Source organism: Bombina bombina, chromosome 3, assembly GCF_027579735.1.
Source record: "Bombina bombina isolate aBomBom1 chromosome 3, aBomBom1.pri, whole genome shotgun sequence".
NCBI lineage: Eukaryota > Metazoa > Chordata > Amphibia > Anura > Bombinatoridae > Bombina > Bombina bombina.
The window spans coordinates 274794095-274803017 of NC_069501.1; positions in this window are offsets into that span (position 1 = coordinate 274794095).

An 8923-nucleotide genomic window follows, 5' to 3' on the forward strand; every position below is an offset into this window, starting at 1 on the left:
GAAATATCTTGATATTTGCACATAATTATATTGAACTTAAAGTAATCTAATACAGAAGTAATGCAGTGAGACAAGATAAGAAAGGCGCAACCCCACATCAAAGTAGAATTACTTTTTATTGGAGCTAAAAAACGGTTAAAAACACTCACAAGTGATTAAAATAATATCTGCAATAACTCAGTCTGTGTCTGTGTTCACAACATCCACTGGTTCCAACACCGGGTTACCAGGGTTCTCCACAGCCGAAGATAGTTCTTTCTAAATCTGGACTGCAGCAGTCCGCCACAGGCTCCACCCCAACGCATTTCGTTTGCTCCTGAGCAAACTTTCTCAAGAGGAATGTTTCAATTGCTTACAATCAGCTGCTACGGTGATCCATGCACGTAATCTTATATTGACCCATATTAACCAATCCAAAGCGTGTTTATCTGACGTAATACTCTTTGTCAGCATTGTCCAGTTTAGTGATTTCTTATTGATGGTGGTTTAACCAATCCAATGTTACCAAATACTGCATCCCCTTTTGTGCGTGATAGTAAGGGCGTGATAGTAAGCCGTGCTAATTTGTTATGAGGTTTTAACTGGTGCATGCTTGGTTTCTCCTCCCACTGGATGGAAAGTTAATGTGCCTGAGGCTATGCAAAAACAATAATAAAGAATATCGTAATACATGACTTACAACAGAATAGTTTACAAATGTCAATTACAGATAACTTGGTGGAAAGAACTTTCTTAGGTAGATTCATTAGGTAGTCGTTACTCATACCAGAGTTCCATGACACTGTTTAACATCAGAATTGAGTTGCTTTAAACATAATTTCATGGCAATATTTCTAAAACGATTGCATAATTAGATAATACACATAATAGCTGAAAAACAAAACAAAACTGTATAGACCAAATTAATACACTAGAACTGAAAGTGGAATTGGTGGATTTCATAGATTGACTGTTTGACTGATCTGCTTAATGTGGACTGCTTTTATGTAACTGATCCAAATAACCTGTCGTCAAGGGAGCTGGTAACCTGTAACTAGCGTGTAATATATGTAATTTTTTATTTAATTTGTTCTTGCTTTTATAGAGTATTCTACTGCTACTTTTACCTATTTAACTGTTATTATTACTCATTTTTTATCATCATTGTTGTCTATAGGTGGGGTAGCATGTTTACTTACTACCATCTATTGAGTATTATCACCCTCTATATCCACTCCTATTATCTGCCCTATTTTCACAACTTTATCCATTAGCTGCGCTGTGAATATTTTGTGTGTTAAATAATACAGAAGTAATATCAAACATTAGAGGATTGTCTTAAATGGAACAATATATGTGTTTATCTTGAGCATTAACGGAAATAGAAAAAACATTTTGCAATTTTTTTATTTAATACTTTATAAGTGAAACTTGATGCTTGTGTAATGTGTTATGGGATGAGTTGTATTATTTTGTATATTTATCATATAAAACTCTCTTTTCAAAGTGTATTGTGACTGTCTAATGCACCTAAGGAACATCATTTACTATTTGTATTATTTATATTACTCATATTTAGGCCTAGATTGCAATCAGGAGCTGCATTTTTAGTGTTTTTTCATGCCAAAAAAAGCTACTTTTCTATTCAGAGCAATCACAATAGTGAGATTTCAGTTCTTTCTCAACCTTAAATTGTTTTTCAGTTGCTCAAAAAAAGCCCTATTTACGCTATAGACACAAAAACATCTAAGCAATGTGTTTTCTACTACTTTTCGAGCCCAGTTTTGACTTATCTAATTCCACAGCTCTGGGCACTTGATAAGTCCTCATAGGGGCTTTTCATACATCTGTTACACTATTTTATAGCTATTTACAAACAGTCTATGTGCTTGCACCTATGTTAATCCCCCTTAAAAGGCCAATGGAGACATTCTAGAGGTTTGCTAACATATGTGGTAGTGATTCAATAAATCTCTATTCATCCCTATTGGAGAGGCTTTATACAGTCAATGGGGCATATGTATATAGATGTGATAGCTACATAATATCATGTACTGCTAATCTGCAAGGAAACTTACAAGATTATATCTTTGTGAAAAGGTTTTTATAGCATACATGCCTTCTTGTGCTCATTCACAACAGTGCATGTTTTATTGAACTTGTAATCTGCAATGAGCATTTGTGACAGTGAGTTTAATAATATATGCACTGACAGAGTATACAGTATTCAATCCACAAGGGGATAGTGTATCAAGAAGATACATCCACATAGCCTCTCTTTCTTCTATAAGGTACGACGAGTCCACGGATTCATCCTTTACTTGTGGGATATTATCCTCCTGCTAACAGGAAGTGGCAAAGAGCACCACAGCAGAGCTGTCTATATAGCTCCTCCCTTAGCTTCACCCCCAGTCATTCTCTTTGCCTACTCTAAGTACTAGGAAGGGTAAAGTGAAAGAGGTGATAAAATATTAGTTTTTAATTTCTTCAAGCAAGAGTTTGTTATTTTAAATGGTACCGGTGTGTACTATTTACTCTCAGGCAGCAGATGGATGAAGACTTCTGCCTGGAGGATGATGATCCAGTGCTGTTCCCACAGAGGCTGAGGGGTACAAGAAACTTCAGTGTGAGGAACGTTTTCATGCTATACAGCAGTGAGGTATGTTCAGTCATATTTTTCTGGAGAGACTGTGTATTTCAGAAAGGCTGACAGTATACCCATGAGGGTCAGGGTAAGCAGTAATCCTAATAGCTAATAAGAAGGGTATTACTAAGCTTGCATAAGGGGCTAATTACAAAATGGTTGACACTGAGTTGTAAATGTTTGTGGGCAAACGTTTTTATGAACTGGGAGTGCTGTTAACGTTTTATGGGCAATAACGTTTTGGGCAACTTTATTGAGGGTACACTTGGCTTATTTTTTGGGTCTCAGAACCCACATGGCTAGTTAAAACCGCTCTGGTGCGGTTCTTTGAGGCTGTAGAGACATCGAGTGAGATGGACGGGGCCTATTTTCGCCCCTCAGATGCGCAGTTATTTTCTCTCAGCAAGCAGCAAGCTCTAACTCCTGAGGGCCCTGGTGGATGTTTTGGGTCAAATCAAAGCTTTAACCCCACATTTACTATCCCTGAGGTCAGGTAGGGCCACAGCAGGGCTGTGGCAAGGTGCTGAGGGTGTTTTTTCCGGATTTAGGCCTAATTTCAATCCGGTTTGCACATTAAAAGGTTAAATGTTATAATTCCTTGTGGGGCAATCTTAACTACATATATTGTGTCTGTTTGCAAAATTTTGAAAAATTTGGTGCATTTTAAGGCTGTTTTGCAGAACGTGTATGCTTTTTATCTCTTAAAGACGCAGTACCGTTTTTTAAGAGTGTTATTTTTTTCACTAAAGTGTTTTCATGCTTGTTTGTAGTCATTACTAGCCTGTTCAACATGTCTGACATTGAGGAAAGCCAATGTTCAATATGTTTAGAAGCCATTGTGAAACCTCCACTTAGAATGTGTCCCTCATGCACTGAAAGGTCAATAAATTGCAAAGAACATATTTTAGCTACTAAAAGTATGTCGCAGGATGATTCTCAGTCAGAAGGGAATCAGGTTATGCCATCTAATTCTCCCCAAGTGTCAAAACCATTAACACCCGCACAAGCGACGCCAAGTACTTCTAGTGCGTCTAATTCTTTCACCCTGCAAGATATGGCCGCAGTTATGAATACTACCCTCACAGAGGTTTTATCTAAGCTGCCTGGGTTGCAGGGGAAGCGCAGTAGGTCTGGTGTGAGAACAAACGCTGAGCCCTCTGACGCTTTATTAGCCATATCCGATGTACCCTCACAATGTTCTGAGTTGGGGGTGAGGGATTTGCTGGCTGAGGGAGAGATTTCTGATTCAGGAAATATGTTCCCTCAGACAGACTCAGATATGACGGCTTTTAAATTTAAACTAGAACACCTCCGCTTATTGCTCAGGGAGGTTTTAGCGACTCTGGATGATTGTGACCCTATTGTAGTTCCAGAGATATTGTGTAAAATGGAAAGATTCCTAGAGGTTTCTGCCTACACTGATGTTTTTCCAGTCCCTAAGAGGATTTCGGACATTGTTACTAAGGAGTTGGATAGACCAGGTATTCCGTTCGCTCCCCCTCCTACTTTTAAGAAAATGTTTCCCATATCAGACACCATGTGGGACTCGTGGCAGGCGGTCCCTAAGGTGGAGGGAGCTATTTCTACCCTGGCTAAGAGAACAACTATACCTATTGAGGACAGTTGTGCTTTCAAAGATCCTATGGATAAAAAATTAGAGGGTCTCCTAAAGAAAATATTTGTTCATCAGGGTTTTCTTTTCCAACCTATAGCGTGCATTGTTCCTGTAACTACTGCAGCTGCTTTTTGGTTTGAGGCTCTGGGGGAGGCTCTTTAGGTTGAGACCCCATTAGATGATATTCTGGATAGAATTAGGGCTCTCAATCTAGCTAATTCTTTCATTACAGATGCCGCTTTTGAACTGGCTAAATTAGCGGCAAAGAGTTCAGGTTTTGCCATTTTAGCGTTATGGCTTAAGTCCTGGTCTGCTGATGTGTCATCAAAAGCTAAGCTTTTAGCCATCCCTTTCAAGGGTAAGACCCTATTCGGGCCTGAACTGAAAGAGATTATTTCAGACATCACTGGAGGGAAAGGCCATGCCCTTCCTCAGGATAAGACGAATAAGATGAGCACCAAACAAAATAATTTTCGTTCCTTTCGAAACTTCAAAGGTGGTCCCTCTTTCCCTGCCGCAAAGCAAGAGGGGAATTTTGCTCAATCCAAGTCAGTCTGGAGACCTAACCAGACTTGGAACAAGGGTAAACATTCCAAGAAGCCCGCTGCTGCCACCAAGACAGCATGAAGGGGTAGCCCCCGATCCGGGACCGGATCTAGTAGGGGGCAGACTTTCTCTCTTTGCTCAGGCTTGGGCAAGAGACGTTCAGGACTCCTGTTCTTTAGAAATCATAACCCAGGGGTATCTTCTAGATTTCAAAGATTCTCACCCAAGGGGGAGATTCCATCTTTCTCAATGAGAGTATATACCATGGGAGTGATCTGCCCAGTTCCGAAAACAGAACAGGGGCAAGGGTTCTACTCCAATCTGTTTGTGGTTCCCAAAAAAGAGGGAACCTTCAGAACAATTTTGGATCTCAAGATCCTAAACAAATTCCTCAGAGTCCCATCCTTCAAGATGGAGACCATTCGGACTATTTCGCTGATGATCCAGGAGGGTCAATATATGACCACTGTGGACTTAAAGGATGCGTATCTACACATTCCTATCCACAAAGATCATAACCAGTTCCTCAGGTTCGCCTTTCTGGACAAGCATTACCAGTTTGTGGCTCTTCCCTTCGGGTTAGCCACGGCTCACAGAATTTTCACAAAGGTGCTAGGGTCCCTTCTGGCGGTTCTAAGGCCGCGGGGCATAGCTGTGGCACCTTATCTGGATGATATCTTAATCCAGACGTCGACTTACCAACTAGCCAAGTCTCACACGGACATCGTGTTGGATTTTCTAAGATCTCACGGGTGGAAGGTGAACGTAAAAAAGAGTTAATTTATCCCTCTCACAAGAGTTCCATTCCTGGGAACTCTGATAGATTCAGTGGACATGAAGATTTTTCTGACGGAGGTCAGGAAATCAAAAATTGTATCCATCTGCAGAGCTCTTCATTCCATTTCTCGGTGGTCAGTGGCTCAGTGTATGGAGGTAATCGGCTTAATAGTAGCGGCAATGGACATAGTTCCGTTTGCTCGCTTACATCTCAGACCACTGCAATTATGCATGCTCAAACAGTGGAATGGGGATTATGCAGATTTATCTTCTCAGATAAATCTGGACCAAGAGACCAGAGTCTCTCTTCTTTGGTGGTTGTCACAGGATCATCTGTCTAAGGGAATGTGTTTCCGCAGGCCAGCGTGGGTCATAGTGACGACGGACGCTAGCTTATTGGGCTGGGGTGCAGTCTGGAATTCCCTGAAAGCACAGGGTTTGTGGACTCAGGAGGAGGCTCTCCTCCCGATATATATTCTAGAACTGAGAGCGATATTCAACGCGATTCAGGCGTGGCCTCAGCTGGTGTCGGCCAGATTCATAAGATTCCAGTCGGACAATATCACAACTGTAGCATATATCAATCATCAGGGGGGAACAAAGAGTTCTCTAGCGATGATAGAGGTTACCAAAATAATTTGATGGGCAGAGACTCACTCTTGCCATCTATCAGCAATCTATATCCCAGGAGTGGAGAACTGGGAAGCGGATTTTCTAAGTCATCAGACTTTTCATCCGGGGGAGTGGGAACTCCATCTGGAGGTGTTTGCACAATTGATTCAGCAATGGGGCACACCAGAATTGGATCTGATGGCGTCTCATCAGAACGCCAAACTTCCTTGTTACGGGTCCAGGTCAAGGGATCCTGAGGCAGTACTGATAGATGCTCTAGCAGTACCCTGGTCATTCAACCTGGCTTTTGTGTTTCCACCATTTCCTCTCCTTCCTTGTTTGATTGCCAGAATCAAGCAGGAGAGAGCTTCAGTGATTTTGATAGCACCTGCGTGGCCACGCAGGACTTAGTATGCAGACCTGGTGAACATGTCATCTCTTCCACCATGGACTCTGCCACTGAGACAGGACCTTCTGATTCAAGGTCCATTCCAGCATCCAAATCTAGTTTCTCTGCGACTGACTGCTTGGAGATTGAACGCTTGATCTTATCCAAGCGGGGGTTCTCTGAGTCGGTCATAGATACCTTGATTCAGGCTCGAAAGCCTGTCACCAGGAAAATTTATCATACGATATGGTGTAAATATTTTTATTGGTGCAAATCCAAAGGCTACTCATGGAGTAAGATCAGGATTCCTAGGATTTTGGCCTTTCTCCAAGAAGGATTGGAGAAGGGGCTATCAGCTAGTTCCTTAAAGGTAACAGATATCTGCTTTATCAATTCTACTGCACAAGCGTCTGGCAGATGTTCCAGACGTTCAGTCGTTCTGTTAGGCTTTAGTTAGAATCAAGGACAGAATAGAACACAGAGCGCAACCCACTCTAAGTGTAATACCATTTATTGAGTCCAACAATTAAAACGTGTAGATTGCACGTACAGTGTAATAAAGATAAAAAGCACAGTTCACCAAGTCCCAGTTTATATCACTGGATGTAGGGGGTGTGTTGTCCGTCACCTGACTTTTTCAAGAGGATCTGTGGAAATGAGTCACTGGAATCCTTTTAAGCAGCCCGGGTAGGGCGCGCCTCTCAAAGGAACAATATTATTGGCTGTGAGTCATCAATGACGCTAGGGCAAGACTAGTGCATACACTCTGTCAAAGCGTCCTTTACATGGAGGATTCTTCTCCAGCTTGCTCCTGTTTGTGTAGAATCAAGCCTGTGTTTAAACCTGTTGCTCCGCCATGGAGTTTGAATTTAGTTCTAAATGTTCTTCAAGGGGTTCCATTTGAACCTATGCATTCCATAAATATTAAGCTTCTATCTTGGAAAGTTCTGTTTTTAGTTGCTTTCTCTTCGGCTCGAAGAGTTTCTGAACTATCTGCATTGCAATGCGATTAGCCTTATCTTGGCCTAGATTTGGAGTTAGGCGGTAGATGGGTTGTTAACGCCACGCGTGTTTATGTCTAACGCACGGCATTGTTTGACTCCGGTATTTAGAGTTAAAATAAGACCATCTAACGATGCTCCTAACGCGTGTATGTCACACGCGTAATACTGCCCGCGTTAGACAGTCTCCCATAGAGATCAATGGGAAAGGCAAAAAATAGCTTTTTTCACCTAACACTCGATCTCGCGAGAATACGCACAGCTCGGTCATATGACGCATACCACATCATGCACAACAATAACACGCCGCAAATGTCACAACAACAATCAATCAACAAAGCACACAAGCATTACACATTCACAAGCGGGGGAAGTTTTAATACAATTTTATACGGGGAATACGCATATACTTTAAGATACCGAAAATCGCTAAATAACAACAAGGATTAAAAAAGATATACATACACTCGAAACAAAATCGCATTCAATATCACTATATATTAGGACAAACATACATATACAACACTTCACGAAGAACACACCATCGCAAATTCACATTTAAAAAGAATACTATTGGACAATGAAAGATAAAACGAACACTATGACATCATCGCATTCTACACATTCCACAAATACCAACTCTAAATGAGCATGCACAAATTCACACACTTAATACACATTGCAATAATATTAATTGCTAATAAAGCACACCTGAACACTATTTACAACGGAAATTGGGACATCATTAAACATTTACACAGGGTATATAAGCACCACACAAGCATGGCTTCTTTGACTGTGTTGCTGTTGGGTCTTTGGAGATTGGAGGTTTAAGAATAGAGAGTTTGAGAATTTTTGAGAGTGAGTTAGTGTTAGCGTGAGAGAGTGAGTGAGTTAGTGGGAGTTAGTGGGAGTGGGAGAGAGTCTGTTAGTGGGAGCGTGAGTGAGTTAGTGGGAGTTATTAGTGAGAGTTGTTAGTGGGAGCGTAAGTTACTGGTAGTTAGTGAGAGTTAGTGGGAGTGTTTGTTAGTGAGAATTAGTAGTAGTGTGAGTTAGCGAGCGAGTGATTTTTCTGTAAACTTAACACATTTACACGCAAACACATTCAATACATACATACACTTATCAATAACACTACATACACTCCATACCCCCTACCCCCTCATACTACACTCCATACCCCATTCCTTGTAGTCCCATTCCCTTTCATCCCATTTACTCTTATCCCATACCCCATACCCATCCCATACCCATCCCCTAGTTACATTTAGTTTACATATCCTCCTTTTAGTCTTATTCTTTTCGTTTATTTAAATACTCCTTACCCTCTTTGTTTTTTACATCCCTCTCACACTTTAAGC